Source organism: Oncorhynchus nerka, linkage group LG20, assembly GCF_034236695.1.
Source record: "Oncorhynchus nerka isolate Pitt River linkage group LG20, Oner_Uvic_2.0, whole genome shotgun sequence".
In the NCBI taxonomy this organism is placed as follows: domain Eukaryota; kingdom Metazoa; phylum Chordata; class Actinopteri; order Salmoniformes; family Salmonidae; genus Oncorhynchus; species Oncorhynchus nerka.
This window is the reverse complement of record NC_088415.1, coordinates 95,421,291-95,435,659: the sequence shown is the minus strand read 5'-3', so window position 1 is coordinate 95,435,659 and position 14,369 is coordinate 95,421,291. Positions and strand designations below refer to the sequence as shown.

General features: G+C 51.5%; 1 protein-coding gene across 1 annotated transcript in view; it reads left to right on the top strand.

Moving 5' to 3' along the window:
* The window catches only part of LOC115124782 (macrophage mannose receptor 1-like), a 176,164-nt gene that overhangs the window by 140,765 nt on the left and 21,030 nt on the right, over positions 1-14,369 (top strand). The gene's annotated exons all lie outside the window — the stretch shown is intronic.

Below are 14,369 nucleotides of genomic sequence, written 5' to 3'. Positions count from 1 at the left end.
AGACAGGTACCTACCCCAGTGTGTTAGTAGTCACCAGTTGAGACAGGTACTTACCCCAGTGTGTTAGTAGTCACCAGTTGAGACAGGTACCTACCCCAGTGTGTTAGTAGTCACCAGTTGAGAAAGGTACCTACCCCAGTGTGTTAGTAGTCACCAGTTGAGACAGGTACCTACCCCAGTGTGTTAGTAGTCACCAGTTGAGACAGGTACCTACCCCAGTGTGTTAGTAGTCACCAGTTGAGACAGTCACCTACCCCAGTATGTTAGTAGTCACCAGGTGAGACATGTACCTACCCCAGTGTGTTAGTAGTCACCAGGTGAGACAGGTACCTACTCCAGTGCGTTAGTAGTCCCCAGGTGAGACAGGTACCAGCTGACAATCTCCTACCCCAGTGTGTTAGTCTTCACCAGGTGAGACAGGCCTCTACCCCAATGTGTTAGAAGTCCCCAGGTGAGACAGTCTCCTACCCCAGTGTGTTGGTAGTCACAAGGTTTGACAGGTACCTACCCCAGTGTGTAGTAGTCACCAGGTGAGACAGGTCACCCCAGTGTGTTAGTAGTCACCAGGTGAGACCAGGTACATCCCAGTGTGTTAGTAGTCACCAGGTGAGACAGGTACCTACCCCAGTGTGTTAGTAGTCACCAGTTGAGACAGGTACTTACCCCAGTGTGTTAGTAGTCACCAGTTGAGACAGGTACCTACCCCAGTGTGTTAGTAGTCACCAGGTGAGAACCTACCCCAGTGTGTTAGTAGTCACCAGTTGAGACAGGTACCTACCCCAGTGTGTTAGTAGTCACCAGTTGAGAAAGGTACCTACCCCAGTGTGTTAGTAGTCACCAGTTGAGACAGGTACCTACCCCAGTGTGTTAGTAGTCACCAGTTGAGACAGTCACCTACCCCAGTATGTTAGTAGTCCCCAGGTGAGACAGGTACCTACCCCAGTGTGTTAGTAGTCACCAGGCAAGACAGGTACCTACCCCAGTGTGTTAGTAGTCACCAGGTGAGACAGGTACCTACCCCAGTGTGTTAGTAGTCACCAGGTGAGACAGGTACCTAACCCGGTGTGTTAGTAGTCACCAGGTGAGACAGGTACCTACCCCGGTGTGTTAGTAGTCACCAGGTGAGACAGGTACCTACCCCAGTGTGTTAGTAGTCACCAGGTGAGACAGGTACCATCCACAGTGTGTTAGTAGTCACCAGGTGAGACAGGTACCTACCCCAGTGTGTTAGTATTCACCAGTTGAGACAGGTACCTACCCCAGTGTGTTAGTAGTCACCAGTTGAGACAGGTACCTAGCCCAGTGTGTTAGTAGTCACCAGGTGAGAAAGGTACCTACCCCAGTGTGTTACTAGTCACCAGCTGACAGTCTCCTACCCAAGTGTGTTAGTAGTCACCAGGTGAGACATGTACCTACCCCAGTGTGTTAGTAGTCACCAGGTGAGACAGGTACCTACTCCAGTGCATTAGTAGTCCCCAGGTGAGACAGGTACCAGCTGACAATCTCCTACCCCAGTGTGTTAGTCTTCACCAGGTGAGACAGGCCTCTACCCCAATGTGTTAGAAGTCCCCAGGTGAGACAGTCTCTTACCCCAGTGTGTTGGTAGTCACAAGGTTTGACAGGTACCTACCCCAGTGTGTTAGTAGTCACCAGGTGAGACAGGTACCTACCCCAGTGTGTTAGTAGTCACCAGGTGAGACAGGTACCATCCACAGTGTGTTAGTAGTCACCAGGTGAGACAGGTACCTACCCCAGTGTGTTAGTAGTCACCAGTTGAGACAGGTACTTACCCCAGTGTGTTAGTAGTCACCAGTTGAGACAGGTACCTACCCCAGTGTGTTAGTAGTCACCAGGTGAGAAAGGTACCTACCCCAGTGTGTTAGTAGTCACCAGTTGAGACAGGTACCTACCCCAGTGTGTTAGTAGTCACCAGTTGAGAAAGGTACCTACCCCAGTGTGTTAGTAGTCACCAGTTGAGACAGGTACCTACCCCAGTGTGTTAGTAGTCACCAGTTGAGACAGTCACCTACCCCAGTATGTTAGTAGTCCCCAGGTGAGACAGGTACCTACCCCAGTGTGTTAGTAGTCACCAGGCAAGACAGGTACCTACCCCAGTGTGTTAGTAGTCACCAGGTGAGACAGGTACCTACCCCGGTGTGTTAGTAGTCACCAGGTGAGACAGGTACCTACCCCAGTGTGTTAGTAGTCACCAGGTGAGACAGGTACCTAACCCGGTGTGTTAGTAGTCACCAGGTGAGACAGGTACCTACCCCGGTGTGTTAGTAGTCACCAGGTGAGACAGTCTCCTACCCCAGTGTGTTACTATTCACCAGGTGAGACAGGTACCTACCCCAGTGTGATAGTAGTCACCAGTTGAGACAGTCTCCTACCCCAGTGTGTTAGTAGTCCCCAGGTGAGACAGGTACCTACCCCAGTGTGATAGTAGTCCCCAGGTGAGACAGTCTCCTACCCCAGTGTGTTAGTAGTCACCAGGTGAGACAGGTACCTACCCCAGTGTGTTAGTAGTCACCAGGTGAGACAGGTACCTAAACCATTGTGTTAGTAGTCCCCAGGTGAGACAGGTACCTACTCCCGTGTGATAGTAGTCACCAGGTGAGACAGGTACCTACCCCAGTGTGTTAGTAGTCACCAGGTGAGAAAGGTACCTACCCCAGTGTGTTAGTAGTCCCCAAGTGAGACAGTCTCCTAACCCAGTGTGTTGGTAGTCACAAGGTTTGACAGGTATCTACCCCAGTGTGTTAGTAGTCACCAGGTGAGACAGGTACCTACCCCAGTGTGTTAGTAGTCACCAGGTGAGACAGGTACCATCCACAGTGTGTTAGTAGTCACCTGGTGAGACAGGTACCTACCCCAGTGTGTTAGTAGTCACCAGTTGAGACAGGTACCTACCCCAGTGTGTTAGTAGTCACCAGTTGAGACAGGTACCTACCCCAGTGTGTTAGTAGTCACCAGGTGAGAAAGGTACCTACCCCAGTGTGTTACTAGTCACCAGCTGACAGTCTCCTACCCAAGTGTGTTAGTATTCACCAGGTGAGACAGGTACCTACCCCAGTGTGTTAGTAGTCACCAGGTGAGAAAGGTACCTACCCCAGTGTGTTAGTAGTCCCAGGGTGAGACAGTTACCTACCCCAGTATGTTAGTAGTCACCAGGTGAGACAGGTACCTACCCCAGTGTGTTAGTAGTCACCAGTTGAGACAGTCACCTACCCCAGTGTGTTAGTAGTCACCAGGTGAGACAGGTACCTACCCCAGTGTGTTAGTAGTCACCAGGTGAGACAGGTACCTACTCCAGTGTGTTAGTAGTCCCCAGGCGAGACAGGCACCTACCCCAGTGTGATAGTAGTCCCCAGGTGAGACAGGTACCTACTCCAGTGTGTTAGTAGTCCCCAGGTGAGACAGGTACCTACCCCAGTGTGTTAGTAGTCACCGGCTGACAATCTCCTACCTCAGTGTGTTAGTAGTCACCAGCTGACAGTCTCCTACCCAAGTGTGTTAGTAGTCACCAGGTGAGACAGGTACCTACCCCAGTGTGTTAGTAGTCACCAGGTGAGACAGGTACCTACTCCAGTGTGTTAGTAGTCCCCAGGTGAGACAGGTACCAGCTGACAATCTCCTACCCCAGTGTGTTAGTCTTCACCAGGTGAGACAGGCCTCTACCCCAATGTGTTAGAAGTCCCCAGGTGAGACAGTCTCCTACCCCAGTGTGTTGGTAGTCACAAGGTTTGACAGGTACCTACCCCAGTGTGTTAGTAGTCACCAGGTGAGACAGGTACCATCCACAGTGTGTTAGTAGTCACCAGGTGAGACAGGTACCTACCCCAGTGTGTTAGTAGTCACCAGTTGAGACAGGTACTTACCCCAGTGTGTTAGTAGTCACCAGTTGAGACAGGTACCTACCCCAGTGTGTTAGTAGTCACCAGTTGAGAAAGGTACCTACCCCAGTGTGTTAGTAGTCACCAGTTGAGACAGGTACCTACCCCAGTGTGTTAGTAGTCACCAGTTGAGACAGGTACCTACCCCAGTGTGTTAGTAGTCACCAGTTGAGACAGTCACCTACCCCAGTATGTTAGTAGTCACCAGGTGAGACATGTACCTACCCCAGTGTGTTAGTAGTCACCAGGTGAGACAGGTACCTACTCCAGTGCGTTAGTAGTCCCCAGGTGAGACAGGTACCAGCTGACAATCTCCTACCCCAGTGTGTTAGTCTTCACCAGGTGAGACAGGCCTCTACCCCAATGTGTTAGAAGTCCCCAGGTGAGACAGGTACCTACCCCGGTGTGTTAGTAGTCACCAGGTGAGACAGGTACCTACCCCAGTGTGTTAGTAGTCACAAGGTGAGACAGGTACCATCCACAGTGTGTTAGTAGTCACCAGGTGAGACAGGTACCTACCCCAGTGTGTTAGTATTCACCAGTTGAGACAGGTACCTACCCCAGTGTGTTAGTAGTCACCAGTTGAGACAGGTACCTAGCCCAGTGTGTTAGTAGTCACCAGGTGAGAAAGGTACCTACCCCAGTGTGTTAGTAGTCACCAGGTGAGACAGGTACCTAACCCGGTGTGTTAGTAGTCACCAGGTGAGACAGGTACCTACCCGGTGTGTTAGTAGTCACCAGGTGAGACAGGTACCTACCCCAGTGTGTTAGTAGTCACCAGGTGAGACAGGTACCATCCACAGTGTGTTAGTAGTCACCAGGTGAGACAGGTACCTACCCCAGTGTGTTAGTATTCACCAGTTGAGACAGGTACCTACCCCAGTGTGTTAGTAGTCACCAGTTGAGACAGGTACCTAGCCCAGTGTGTTAGTAGTCACCAGGTGAGAAAGGTACCTACCCCAGTGTGTTACTAGTCACCAGCTGACAGTCTCCTACCCAAGTGTGTTAGTAGTCACCAGGTGAGACATGTACCTACCCCAGTGTGTTAGTAGTCACCAGGTGAGACAGGTACCTACTCCAGTGCATTAGTAGTCCCCAGGTGAGACAGGTACCAGCTGACAACCTACCCCAGTGTGTTAGTCTTCACCAGGTGAGACAGGCCTCTACCCCAATGTGTTAGAAGTCCCCAGGTGAGACAGTCTCTTACCCCAGTGTGTTGGTAGTCACAAGGTTTGACAGGTACCTACCCCAGTGTGTTAGTAGTCACCAGGTGAGACAGGTACCTACCCCAGTGTGTTAGTAGTCACCAGGTGAGACAGGTACCATCCACAGTGTGTTAGTAGTCACCAGGTGAGACAGGTACCTACCCCAGTGTGTTAGTAGTCACCAGTTGAGACAGGTACTTACCCCAGTGTGTTAGTAGTCACCAGTTGAGACAGGTACCTACCCCAGTGTGTTAGTAGTCACCAGGTGAGAAAGGTACCTACCCCAGTGTGTTAGTAGTCACCAGTTGAGACAGGTACCTACCCCAGTGTGTTAGTAGTCACCAGTTGAGAAAGGTTTACCCCAGTGTGTTAGTAGTCACCAGTTGAGACAGGTACCTACCCCAGTGTGTTAGTAGTCACCAGTTGAGACAGTCACCTACCCCAGTATGTTAGTAGTCCCCAGGTGAGACAGGTACCTACCCCAGTGTGTTAGTAGTCACCAGGCAAGACAGGTACCTACCCCAGTGTGTTAGTAGTCACCAGGTGAGACAGGTACCTACCCCGGTGTGTTAGTAGTCACCAGGTGAGACAGGTACCTACCCCAGTGTGTTAGTAGTCACCAGGTGAGACAGGTACCTAACCCGGTGTGTTAGTAGTCACCAGGTGAGACAGGTACCTACCCCGGTGTGTTAGTAGTCACCAGGTGAGACAGTCTCCTACCCCAGTGTGTTACTATTCACCAGGTGAGACAGGTACCTACCCCAGTGTGATAGTAGTCACCAGTTGAGACAGTCTCCTACCCCAGTGTGTTAGTAGTCCCCAGGTGAGACAGGTACCTACCCCAGTGTGATAGTAGTCCCCAGGTGAGACAGTCTCCTACCCCAGTGTGTTAGTAGTCACCAGGTGAGACAGGTACCTACCCCAGTGTGTTAGTAGTCACCAGGTGAGACAGGTACCTAAACCATTGTGTTAGTAGTCCCCAGGTGAGACAGGTACCTACTCCATTGTGTGATAGTAGTCACCAGGTGAGACAGGTACCTACCCCAGTGTGTTAGTAGTCACCAGGTGAGAAAGGTACCTACCCCAGTGTGTTAGTAGTCCCCAAGTGAGACAGTCTCCTAACCCAGTGTGTTGGTAGTCACAAGGTTTGACAGGTATCTACCCCAGTGTGTTAGTAGTCACCAGGTGAGACAGGTACCTACCCCAGTGTGTTAGTAGTCACCAGGTGAGACAGGTACCATCCACAGTGTGTTAGTAGTCACCTGGTGAGACAGGTACCTACCCCAGTGTGTTAGTAGTCACCAGTTGAGACAGGTACCTACCCCAGTGTGTTAGTAGTCACCAGTTGAGACAGGTACCTACCCCAGTGTGTTAGTAGTCACCAGGTGAGAAAGGTACCTACCCCAGTGTGTTACTAGTCACCAGCTGACAGTCTCCTACCCAAGTGTGTTAGTATTCACCAGGTGAGACAGGTACCTACCCCAGTGTGTTAGTAGTCACCAGGTGAGAAAGGTACCTACCCCAGTGTGTTAGTAGTCCCAGGGTGAGACAGTTACCTACCCCAGTATGTTAGTAGTCACCAGGTGAGACAGGTACCTACCCCAGTGTGTTAGTAGTCACCAGTTGAGACAGTCACCTACCCCAGTGTGTTAGTAGTCACCAGGTGAGACAGGTACCTACCCCAGTGTGTTAGTAGTCACCAGGTGAGACAGGTACCTACTCCAGTGTGTTAGTAGTCCCCAGGCGAGACAGGCACCTACCCCAGTGTGATAGTAGTCCCCAGGTGAGACAGGTACCTACTCCAGTGTGTTAGTAGTCCCCAGGTGAGACAGGTACCTACCCCAGTGTGTTAGTAGTCACCAGTTGACAATCTCCTACCTCAGTGTGTTAGTAGTCACCAGCTGACAGTCTCCTACCCAAGTGTGTTAGTAGTCACCAGGTGAGACAGGTACCTACCCCAGTGTGTTAGTAGTCACCAGGTGAGACAGGTACCTACTCCAGTGTGTTAGTAGTCCCCAGGTGAGACAGGTACCAGCTGACAATCTCCTACCCCAGTGTGTTAGTCTTCACCAGGTGAGACAGGCCTCTACCCCAATGTGTTAGAAGTCCCCAGGTGAGACAGTCTCCTACCCCAGTGTGTTGGTAGTCACAAGGTTTGACAGGTACCTACCCCAGTGTGTTAGTAGTCACCAGGTGAGACAGGTACCATCCACAGTGTGTTAGTAGTCACCAGGTGAGACAGGTACCTACCCCAGTGTGTTAGTAGTCACCAGTTGAGACAGGTACTTACCCCAGTGTGTTAGTAGTCACCAGTGAGACAGGTACCTACCCCAGTGTGTTAGTAGTCACCAGTTGAGAAAGGTACCTACCCCAGTGTGTTAGTAGTCACCAGTTGAGACAGGTACCTACCCCAGTGTGTTAGTAGTCACCAGTTGAGACAGGTACCTACCCCAGTGTGTTAGTAGTCACCAGTTGAGACAGTCACCTACCCCAGTATGTTAGTAGTCACCAGGTGAGACATGTACCTACCCCAGTGTGTTAGTAGTCACCAGGTGAGACAGGTACCTACTCCAGTGTGTTAGTAGTCCCCAGGTGAGACAGGTACCAGCTGACAATCTCCTACCCCAGTGTGTTAGTCTTCACCAGGTGAGACAGGCCTCTACCCCAATGTGTTAGAAGTCCCCAGGTGAGACAGGTACCTACCCCGGTGTGTTAGTAGTCACCAGGTGAGACAGGTACCTACCCCAGTGTGTTAGTAGTCACAAGGTGAGACAGGTACCATCCACAGTGTGTTAGTAGTCACCAGGTGAGACAGGTACCTACCCCAGTGTGTTAGTATTCACCAGTTGAGACAGGTACCTACCCCAGTGTGTTAGTAGTCACCAGTTGAGACAGGTACCTAGCCCAGTGTGTTAGTAGTCACCAGGTGAGAAAGGTACCTACCCCAGTGTGTTAGTAGTCACCAGGTGAGACAGGTACCTAACCCGGTGTGTTAGTAGTCACCAGGTGAGACAGGTACCTACCCCGGTGTGTTAGTAGTCACCAGGTGAGACAGGTACCTACCCCAGTGTGTTAGTAGTCACCAGGTGAGACAGGTACCATCCACAGTGTGTTAGTAGTCACCAGGTGAGACAGGTACCTACCCCAGTGTGTTAGTATTCACCAGTTGAGACAGGTACCTACCCCAGTGTGTTAGTAGTCACCAGTTGAGACAGGTACCTAGCCCAGTGTGTTAGTAGTCACCAGGTGAGAAAGGTACCTACCCCAGTGTGTTACTAGTCACCAGCTGACAGTCTCCTACCCAAGTGTGTTAGTAGTCACCAGGTGAGACATGTACCTACCCCAGTGTGTTAGTAGTCACCAGGTGAGACAGGTACCTACTCCAGTGCATTAGTAGTCCCCAGGTGAGACAGGTACCAGCTGACAATCTCCTACCCCAGTGTGTTAGTCTTCACCAGGTGAGACAGGCCTCTACCCCAATGTGTTAGAAGTCCCCAGGTGAGACAGTCTCTTACCCCAGTGTGTTGGTAGTCACAAGGTTTGACAGGTACCTACCCCAGTGTGTTAGTAGTCACCAGGTGAGACAGGTACCTACCCCAGTGTGTTAGTAGTCACCAGGTGAGACAGGTACCATCCACAGTGTGTTAGTAGTCACCAGGTGAGACAGGTACCTACCCCAGTGTGTTAGTAGTCACCAGTTGAGACAGGTACTTACCCCAGTGTGTTAGTAGTCACCAGTTGAGACAGGTACCTACCCCAGTGTGTTAGTAGTCACCAGGTGAGAAAGGTACCTACCCCAGTGTGTTAGTAGTCACCAGTTGAGACAGGTACCTACCCCAGTGTGTTAGTAGTCACCAGTTGAGAAAGGTACCTACCCCAGTGTGTTAGTAGTCACCAGTTGAGACAGGTACCTACCCCAGTGTGTTAGTAGTCACCAGTTGAGACAGTCACCTACCCCAGTATGTTAGTAGTCCCCAGGTGAGACAGGTACCTACCCCAGTGTGTTAGTAGTCACCAGGCAAGACAGGTACCTACCCCAGTGTGTTAGTAGTCACCAGGTGAGACAGGTACCTACCCCGGTGTGTTAGTAGTCACCAGGTGAGACAGGTACCTACCCCAGTGTGTTAGTAGTCACCAGGTGAGACAGGTACCTAACCCGGTGTGTTAGTAGTCACCAGGTGAGACAGGTACCTACCCCGGTGTGTTAGTAGTCACCAGGTGAGACAGTCTCCTACCCCAGTGTGTTACTATTCACCAGGTGAGACAGGTACCTACCCCAGTGTGATAGTAGTCACCAGTTGAGACAGTCTCCTACCCCAGTGTGTTAGTAGTCCCCAGGTGAGACAGGTACCTACCCCAGTGTGATAGTAGTCCCCAGGTGAGACAGTCTCCTACCCCAGTGTGTTAGTAGTCACCAGGTGAGACAGGTACCTACCCCAGTGTGTTAGTAGTCACCAGGTGAGACAGGTACCTAACCCATTGTGTTAGTAGTCACCAGGTGAGACAGGTACCTAAACCATTGTGTTAGTAGTCCCCAGGTGAGACAGGTACCTACTCCCGTGTGATAGTAGTCACCAGGTGAGACAGTCTCCTACCCCAGTGTGTTAGTAGTCCCCAGGTGAGACAGTCTCCTACCCCAGTGTGTTAGTGGTCACCAGGTGAGACAGTCTCCTACCCCAGTGTGTTAGTAGTCCCCAGGTGAGACAGTTACCTACCCCAGTGTGTTAGTAGTCCCCAAGTGAGAAAGTCTCCTACCCCAGTGTGTTAGTAATCCCCAGGTGAGACAGGTACCTACCCCAGTGTGTTAGTAGTCACCAGGTGAGAAAGGTACCTACCCCAGTGTGTTAGTAGTCCCAAGTGAGACAGTCTCCTAACCCAGTGTGTTAGTAGTCACCAGGTGAGACAGGTACCTACCCCAGTGTGTTAGTAGTCACCAGGTGAGAAAGGTACCTACCCCAGTGTGTTACTAGTCACCAGCTGACAGTCTCCTACCCAAGTGTGTTAGTATTCACCAGGTGAGACAGGTACCTACCCCAGTGTGTTAGTAGTCACCAGGTGAGAAGGTACCTACCCCAGTGTGTTAGTAGTCACCAGTTGAGACAGGTACCTACCCCAGTGTGTTAGTAGTCACCAGTGAGACAGTTATGTTAGTAGTCCCCAGGTGAGACAGGTACCTACCCCAGTGTGTTAGTAGTCACCAGGTGAGACAGGTACCTACCCCAGTGTGTTAGTAGTCACCAGGTGAGACAGGTACCTATCCCGGTGTGTTAGTAGTCACCAGGTGAGACAGGTACCTACCCCGGTGTGTTAGTAGTCACCAGGTGAGACAGGTACCTACCCCAGTGTGTTAGTAGTCACCAGGTGAGACAGTCACCTACCCCAGTGTGTTAGTAGTCACCAGGTGAGACAGGTACCTACCCCAGTGTGTTAGTAGTCACCAGGTGAGACAGGTACCTACTCCAGTGTGTTAGTAGTCCCCAGGCGAGACAGGCACCTACCCCAGTGTGATAGTAGTCCCCAGGTGAGACAGGTACCTACTCCAGTGTGTTAGTAGTCCCCAGGTGAGACAGGTACCTACCCCAGTGTGTTAGTAGTCACCGGCTGACAATCTCCTACCTCAGTGTGTTAGTAGTCACCAGCTGACAGTCTCCTACCCAAGTGTGTTAGTAGTCACCAGGTGAGACAGGTACCTACCCCAGTGTGTTAGTAGTCACCAGGTGAGACAGGTACCTACTCCAGTGTGTTAGTAGTCCCCAGGCGAGACAGGAACCTACCCCAGTGTGATAGTAGTCCCCAGGTGAGACAGGTACCTACTCCAGTGCGTTAGTAGTCCCCAGGTGAGACAGGTACCAGCTGACAATCTCCTACCCCAGTGTGTTAGTCTTCACCAGGTGAGACAGGCCTCTACCCCAATGTGTTAGTAGTCACCAGTTGAGACAGTCACCTACCCCAGTGTGTTAGTAGTCCCCAGGTGAGACAGGTACCTACCCCAGTGTGTTAGTAGTCACCAGGCAAGACAGGTACCTACCCCAGTGTGTTAGTAGTCACCAGGTGAGACAGGTACCTACCCCGGTGTGTTAGTAGTCACCAGGTGAGACAGGTACCTACCCCAGTGTGTTAGTAGTCACCAGGTGAGACAGGTACCTACCCCAGTGTGTTAGTAGTCACCAGGTGAGACAGGTACCTACCCCAGTGTGTTAGTAGTCACCAGATGAGACAGGTACCTATCCCAGTGTGTTAGTAGTCCCCAGGTGAGACAGTCTCCTACCTCAGTGTGTTACTATTCACCAGGTGAGACAGGTACCTACCCCAGTGTGATAGTAGTCACCAGTTGAGACAGTCTCCTACCCCAGTGTGTTAGTAGTCCCCAGGTGAGACAGGTACCTACCCCAGTGTGATAGTAGTCCCCAGGTGAGACAGTCTCCTACCCCAGTGTGTTAGTAGTCACCAGGTGAGACAGGTACCTACCCCAGTGTGTTAGTAGTCACCAGGTGAGACAGGTACCTAACCCATTGTGTTAGTAGTCACCAGGTGAGACAGGTACCTAACCCATTGTGTTAGTAGTCCCCAGGTGAGACAGGTACCTACTCCCGTGTGATAGTAGTCACCAGGTGAGACAGTCTCCTACCCCAGTGTGTTAGTAGTCCCCAGGTGAGACAGTCTCCTACCCCAGTGTGTTAGTGGTCACCAGGTGAGACAGTCTCCTACCCCGGTGTGTTAGTAGTCCCCAGGTGAGACAGTTACCTACCCCAGTGTGTTAGTAGTCCCCAGGTGAGACAGGCCTCTACCCCAATGTGTTAGAAGTCCCCAGGTGAGACAGTCTCCTACCCCAGTGTGTTGGTAGTCACAAGGTTTGACAGGTACCTACCCCAGTGTGTTAGTAGTCACCAGGTGAGACAGGTACCTACCCCAGTGTGTTAGTAGTCACCAGGTGAGACAGGTACCATCCACAGTGTGTTAGTAGTCACCAGGTGAGACAGGTACCTACCCCAGTGTGTTAGTAGTCACCAGTTGAGACAGGTACTTACCCCAGTGTGTTAGTAGTCACCAGTTGAGACAGGTACCTACCCCAGTGTGTTAGTAGTCACCAGGTGAGAAAGGTACCTACCCCAGTGTGTTAGTAGTCACCAGTTGAGACAGGTACCTACCCCAGTGTGTTAGTAGTCACCAGTTGAGAAAGGTACCTACCCCAGTGTGTTAGTAGTCACCAGTTGAGACAGGTACCTACCCCAGTGTGTTAGTAGTCACCAGTTGAGACAGTCACCTACCCCAGTATGTTAGTAGTCCCCAGGTGAGACAGGTACCTACCCCAGTGTGTTAGTAGTCACCAGGCAAGACAGGTACCTACCCCAGTGTGTTAGTAGTCACCAGGTGAGAAAGGTACCTACCCCAGTGTGTTAGTAGTCACCAGTTGAGACAGGTACCTACCCCAGTGTGTTAGTAGTCACCAGGTGAGACAGTCACCTACCCCAGTGTGTTAGTAGTCCCCAGGTGAGACAGGTACCTACCCCGGTGTGTTAGTAGTCACCAGGTGAGACAGGTACCTACCCCAGTGTGTTAGTAGTCACCAGGTGAGACAGGTACATCCCGGTGTGTTAGTAGTCACCAGGTGAGACAGGTACCTACCCCAGTGTGTTAGTAGTCACCAGGTGAGACAGGTACCTACCCCAGTGTGTTAGTAGTCACCAGGTGAGACAGTCACCTACCCCAGTGTGTTAGTAGTCACCAGGTGAGACAGGTACCTACCCCAGTGTGTTAGTAGTCACCAGGTGAGACAGGTACCTACTCCAGTGTGTTAGTAGTCCAGGCGAGACAGGCACCTACCCCAGTGTGATAGTAGTCCCCAGGTGAGACAGGTACCTACTCCAGTGTGTTAGTAGTCCCCAGGTGAGACAGGTACCTACCCCAGTGTGTTAGTAGTCACCGGCTGACAATCTCCTACCTCAGTGTGTTAGTAGTCACCAGCTGACAGTCTCCTACCCAAGTGTGTTAGTAGTCACCAGGTGAGACAGGTACCTACCCCAGTGTGTTAGTAGTCACCAGGTGAGACAGGTACCTACTCCAGTGTGTTAGTAGTCCCAGGCGAGACAGGAACCTACCCCAGTGTGATAGTAGTCCCCAGGTGAGACAGGTACCCAGTGCGTTAGTAGTCCCCAGGTGAGACATACCAGCTGACAATCTCCTACCCCAGTGTGTTAGTCTTCACCAGGTGAGACAGGCCTCTACCCCAATGTGTTAGTAGTCACCAGTTGAGACAGTCTCCTACCCCAGTGTGTTGGTAGTCACAAGGTTTGACAGGTACCTACCCCAGTGTGTTAGTAGTCACCAGGTGAGACAGGTACCTACCCCAGTGTGTTAGTAGTCACCAGGTGAGACAGGTACCATCCACAGTGTGTTAGTAGTCACCAGGTGAGACAGGTACCTACCCCAGTGTGTTAGTAGTCACCAGTTGAGACAGGTACTTACCCCAGTGTGTTAGTAGTCACCAGTTGAGACAGGTACCTACCCCAGTGTGTTAGTAGTCACCAGGTGAGAAAGGTACCTACCCCAGTGTGTTAGTAGTCACCAGTTGAGACAGGTACCTACCCCAGTGTGTTAGTAGTCACCAGTTGAGAAAGGTACCTACCCCAGTGTGTTAGTAGTCACCAGTTGAGACAGGTACCTACCCCAGTGTGTTAGTAGTCACCAGTTGAGACAGTCACCTACCCCAGTATGTTAGTAGTCCCCAGGTGAGACAGGTACCTACCCCAGTGTGTTAGTAGTCACCAGGCAAGACAGGTACCTACCCCAGTGTGTTAGTAGTCACCAGGTGAGACAGGTACCTACCCCGGTGTGTTAGTAGTCACCAGGTGAGACAGGTACCTACCCCAGTGTGTTAGTAGTCACCAGGTGAGACAGGTACCTAACCCGGTGTGTTAGTAGTCACCAGGTGAGACAGGTACCTACCCCGGTGTGTTAGTAGTCACCAGGTGAGACAGGTACCTACCCCAGTGTGATAGTAGTCCCCAGGTGAGACAGTCTCCTACCCCAGTGTGTTACTATTCACCAGGTGAGACAGGTACCTACCCCAGTGTGATAGTAGTCACCAGTTGAGACAGTCTCCTACCCCAGTGTGTTAGTAGTCCCCAGGTGAGACAGGTACCTACCCCAGTGTGATAGTAGTCCCCAGGTGAGACAGTCTCCTACCCCAGTGTGTTAGTAGTCACCAGGTGAGACAGGTACCTACCCCAGTGTGTTAGTAGTCACCAGGTGAGACAGGTACCTAACCCAT